Here is a 5,206-nt window from a genome sequence, read left to right as displayed (position 1 = left end):
ATTTCTTGGCTTAAATATCACTTTCTCATAATGACTTATGTGAAACTCAAAATAGGTCCTTCCTTTTGTTCTTTCTTGTAACTCCTGGTTCTTTTCTTTCATTGCCCTGATTCCAATGAAAAGAAATATATATACATATTATTTTTATTAATTTATTTTCTCCACTGGACTATTGGACATATGGGCAAGGCCACTGGGTATAGTTAGATTTGCATGACACAAATCTAAGGGGTACCAGTTAAATAATAGTTTATGTGGATGGCATTTCCTGAAATTGTGTTAATGCATAGCCTGTACAGCACAGTCCTATCTACAAGGTCAGGAGGGACCTTGACCTTGAAGCTTATCAGTGTACTCCTGGTGTGTAGCCATAATGTCTGGGCCATGGTCAATCCTCAACAAACTTTGTTTGCAGGATGAAAGGATTAACAAAAATTATGGATGCCCTGAGGTGGGTACTGAGGGTAGAGGGTTGGATGAAGCTTGGAAATGATGGCAACAAGGCATGGAGTCTCTAACCCTGAAAAGAACAAAGGATTCTGGGGCTCAGAGGGAGGTGGTCCCACTTTTGGGGGAGCTGGAGGATTTGTGGATAGGAGAGACCCTTCTCTTATTTGGCCTCAGTTTTCCATCTATAAAGTGAGGGCATTTTTGCAGAAAAGTGGTTTTGTGTAACCTTTATTTTCTTTTTTATTTTATTTTACATCTTTTTTTGCTTTAAGTAGGTAATGCCTGCATGATAAAATACTCAAGTATACAAAAAGCATAGAAAGAAAAGTAAATTACTTTCATTTCTAACTCCTACCTCCCCATATACACTCTCTGCATTACCCACTCCCCACTCCCCCCTCCCCCCCCCCCCCAAAAAAAAAAGAAACTCTCCTGGCTCTCACTGTAACCAGTAGTTTTCTTTTAAGGGAGCAAATTTCTGTTTTCTTTCATGAAAGCAGTGTAGCAAAGCAATACTAGCAGTAGGTGGGGATGTAGCTCAGTGGTAGAGCGCATGCTTAGCATGCATGAGGTCCTGGGTTCGATCCCCAGCATCTCCATCCTGTTTGTATCCTTGCTTGGGGAAATAGATTTCTTTGTTACAGCCACACCACTTACTTTACAATCTGCAAACTAATCATCTTGCTTGGAGGTAAGCACTTATGTTTTTTTCCTGGTTTGCTTGTAATTCTTCTGTTTTCTTTTTTAAATTTACTTATAATTGACATATAGCATTGTATCAGTTTCAGGTGTACAAATATAATAATTACATATTTGTATATATTGTGAGATTATCACTACCATAAGTATAGTTAACATCTGTCACCATACATAGTAAAAAAAAAAATCATTGTTCTTGTGATGAGAACTTTTAAGATCTATTCTCTTAGCAACTTTTAAATATGCAATACAGGGGTGCCTGGGTGGCTCAGTCGGTTAAGTGGGCAACTTTGTCTCAGGTCATGATCTCGCGGCCCGTGAGTTCAAGCCCTGCATCGGGCTCTGAGCCTGTTTCAGATTCTGTGTCTCCCTCTCTCTGACCCTCCCCCGTTCATGCTCTGTCTCTCTGTCTCAAAAATAAATAAATGTTAAAAAAAAAGTTTAAATATGCAATACAGTGTTATTAACTATAGTCACCATGTTGTACATGACATCCCCATGACTTACTTATTTTGTAACTGTAAGTTTGTACCTTTTAACTCCCTTTGCCCATTTTGCCCCCACCAGCAACCACCAATCTGTTCTCTGTATCTATGATCTTGGATTTGTAGATTCCACATATAAGTGAGATCATAGGATATTTGTCTTTCTCTGATTTATTTCTTTAGCACAATGCCTTCAAGTTCCATTCAGGTCATTACAAATGGCAAGACTTCCGGACTAGGAAGATGGCGGCGTAGGAGGACGCTGGGCTCACCGCGCGTCCTGCTGATCACTTAGATTCCACCTACACCTGCCTAAATAACCCAGAAAACCGCCAGAGGATTAGCAGAACAGAGTCACCGGACCCAAGTGCAGACGAGAGGCCCACGGAAGAGGGTAGGAAGGGCGGCGAGGCGGTGCGCGCTCCACGGACTGGCGGGAGGGAGCCGGGGCGGAGGGGCGGCTCGCCGGCCAAGCAGAGCCCCCGAGTCCGGCTTGCAAAAGCGGAGGGGCCTGACGGACTGTGTTCCGACAGCAAGCGCGACTTAGCGTCTGGGAGGTCATAAGTTAACAGCTCTGCTCAGAAAGCGGGAAGGCTGGAGGACAAAGGGAGGGTGAGCTGCGGAGCCCCCGGACGACAGAGCTCAGTTTGGCGGGGAACAAAGGCGCTCTCCAGCGCCATCTCCCCCGCCCATCCCCCAGCCAAAATCCCAAAGGGAACCGGCTCCGGCCAGGGAAATTGCTCGCTCCGCGCGAACACCCAACTCTGTGCTTCTGCGGAGCCAAACCTCCGGCAGCGATCTGACTCCCTCCGGCTGCACAGGGCCCCTCCTGAAGTGGATCACCTAAGGAGAAGCGAGCTAAGCCTGCCCCCCCTGCCGCCGTGCACCTTGCCTTCCCACCCCAGCTAATACGCCAGATCCCCAGCATCACAAGCCTGGCAGTGTGCAAGTAGCCCAGACGGGCCACGCCACCCCACAGTGAATCCCGCCCCTAGGAGAGGGGAAGAGAAGGCACACACCAGTCTGACTGTGGCCCCAGCGGTGGGCTGGGGGCAGACATCAGGTCGGACTGCGGCCCCGCCCACCAACTCCAGTTATACACCACAGCACAGGGGAAGTGCCCTGCAGGCCCTCACCACACCAGGGACTATCCAAAATGACCAAGCGGAAGAATTCCCCCCAGAAGAATCTCCAGGAAATAACAACAGCTAATGAGCTGATCAAAAAGGATTTAAATAATATAACAGAAAGTGAATTTAGAATAATAGTCATAAAATTAATCGCTGGGCTGGAAAACAGCATACAGGACAGCAGAGAATCTCTTGCTACAGACATCAGGGGACTAATGAACAGGCACGAGGAGCTGAAAAACGCTTTAAAGGAAATGGAAAACAAAATGCAAACCGCCACAGCTCGGATGGAAGAGGCAGAGGAGAGAATAGGTGAACTAGAAGATAAAGTTATGGAAAAAGAGGAAGCTGAGAAAAAGAGAGATAAAAAAATCCAGGAGTATGAGGGGAAAATTAGAGAACTAAGTGATACACTAAAAAGAAATAATTTACGCATAATTGGTATCCCAGAGGAGGAAGAGAGAGGGAAAGGTGCTGAAGGGGTACTTGAAGAAATCATAGCTGAGAACTTCCCTGAACTGGGGAAGGAAAAAGGCATTGAAATCCAAGAGGCACAGAGAACTCCCTTCAGACGTAACTTGAATCGATCTTCTGCACGACATATCATAGTGAAACTGGCAAAATACAAGGATAAAGAGAAAATTCTGAAAGCAGCAAGGGGTAAACGTGCCCTCACATATAAAGGGAGACCTATAAGACTCGTGACTGATCTCTCTTTTGAAACTTGGCAGGCCAGAAAGAATTGGCACGAGATTTTCAGGGTGCTAGACAGCAAAAATATGCAGCCAAGAATCCTTTATCCAGCAAGTCTGTCATTTAGAATAGAAGGAGAGATAAAGGTCTTCCCAAACAAACAAAAACTGAAGGAATTTGTCACCACTAAACCAGCCCTACAAGAGATCCTAAGGGGGACCCTGTGAGACAAAGTACCAGAGACATCACTACAAGCATAAAACATACAGACATCACAATGACTCTAAACCCGTATCTTTCTATAATAACACTGAATGTAAATGGATTAAATGCGCCAACCAAAAGACATAGGGTATCAGAATGGATAAAAAAACAAGACCCATCTATTTGCTGTCTACAAGAGACTCATTTTAGACCTGAGGACACCTTTAGATTGAGAGTGAGGGGATGGAGAACTATTTATCATGCTACTGGAAGCCAGAAGAAAGCTGGAGTAGCCATACTTATATCAGACAAACTAGACTTTAAATTAAAGGCTGTAACAAGAGATGAAGAAGGACATTATATAATAGTTACAGGGTCTATCCATCAGGAAGAGCTAACAATTATAAATGTCTATGCGCCGAATACCGGAGCCCCCAAATATATAAAACAATTACTCATAAACAGAAGCAACCTTATTGATAAGAATGTGGTAATTGCTGGGGACTTTAACACCCCACTTACAGAAATGGATAGATCATCTAGACACACGGTCAATAAAGAAACAAGGGCCCTGAATGAGACACTGGATCAGATGGACTTGACAGATCTATTTAGAACTCTGCATCCCAAAGCAACAGAATATACTTTCTTCTCGAGTGCACATGGAACATTCTCCAAGATAGATCATATACTGGGTCACAAATCAGCCCTTCATAAGTTTACAAGAATTGAAATTATACCATGCATACTTTCAGACCACAATGCTATGAAGCTTGAAGTCAACCACAGGAAAAAGTCTGGAAAACCTCCAAAAGCATGGAGGTTAAAGAACACCCTACTCACGAATGAGTGGGTCAACCAGGCAATTAGAGAAGAAATCAAAAAATATATGGAAACAAACGAAAATGAAAATACAACAATCCAAACGCTTTGGGACGCAGCGAAGGCAGTCCTGAGAGGAAAATACATCGCAATCCAGGCCTATCTCAAGAAACAAGAAAAATCCCAAATACAAAATCTAACAGCACACCTAAAGGAAATAGAAGCAGAACAGCAAAGGCAGCCTAAACCCAGCAGAAGAAGAGAAATAATAAAGATCAGAGCAGAAATAAACAATATAGAATCTAAAAAAACTGTAGAGCAGATCAACGAAACCAAGAGTTGGTTTTTTGAAAAAATAAACAAAATTGACAAACCTCTAGCCAGGCTTCTCAAAAAGAAAAGGGAGATGACCCAAATAGATAAAATCATGAATGAAAATGGAATTATTACAACCAATCCCTCAGAGATACAAACAATTATCAGGGAATACTATGAAAAATTATATGCCAACAAATTGGACAACCTGGAAGAAATGGACAAATTCCTGAACACCCACACTCTTCCAAAACTCAACCAGGAGGAAATAGAAAGCTTGAACAGACCCATAACCAGCGAAGAAATTGAATCGGTTATCAAAAATCTCCCAACAAATAAGAGTCCAGGACCAGATGGCTTCCCAGGGGAGTTCTACCAGACGTTTAAAGCAGAGATAATACCTATCCT

General features: G+C 43.4%; 1 non-coding gene across 1 annotated transcript; it reads left to right on the top strand.

The window, feature by feature from the left end:
* Window positions 1–977: 977 nt before the first annotated feature.
* Window positions 978–1,049, top strand: TRNAA-AGC (transfer RNA alanine (anticodon AGC)). Its single transcript has one exon. It is a non-coding gene; the product is annotated as a tRNA-Ala (tRNA).
* The last annotated feature ends 4,157 nt before the right edge of the window (window positions 1,050–5,206 follow it).

Source organism: Lynx rufus, unplaced genomic scaffold (genome assembly GCF_022079265.1).
Source record: "Lynx rufus isolate CCGP_SWC_20201006 ecotype Redwood Valley unplaced genomic scaffold, mLynRuf1.p SCAF_23, whole genome shotgun sequence".
Lineage (NCBI taxonomy): Eukaryota > Metazoa > Chordata > Mammalia > Carnivora > Felidae > Lynx > Lynx rufus.
The sequence above is the reverse complement of the archived record's forward strand: the minus strand, read 5'-3'. Positions and strand labels throughout refer to the sequence as shown.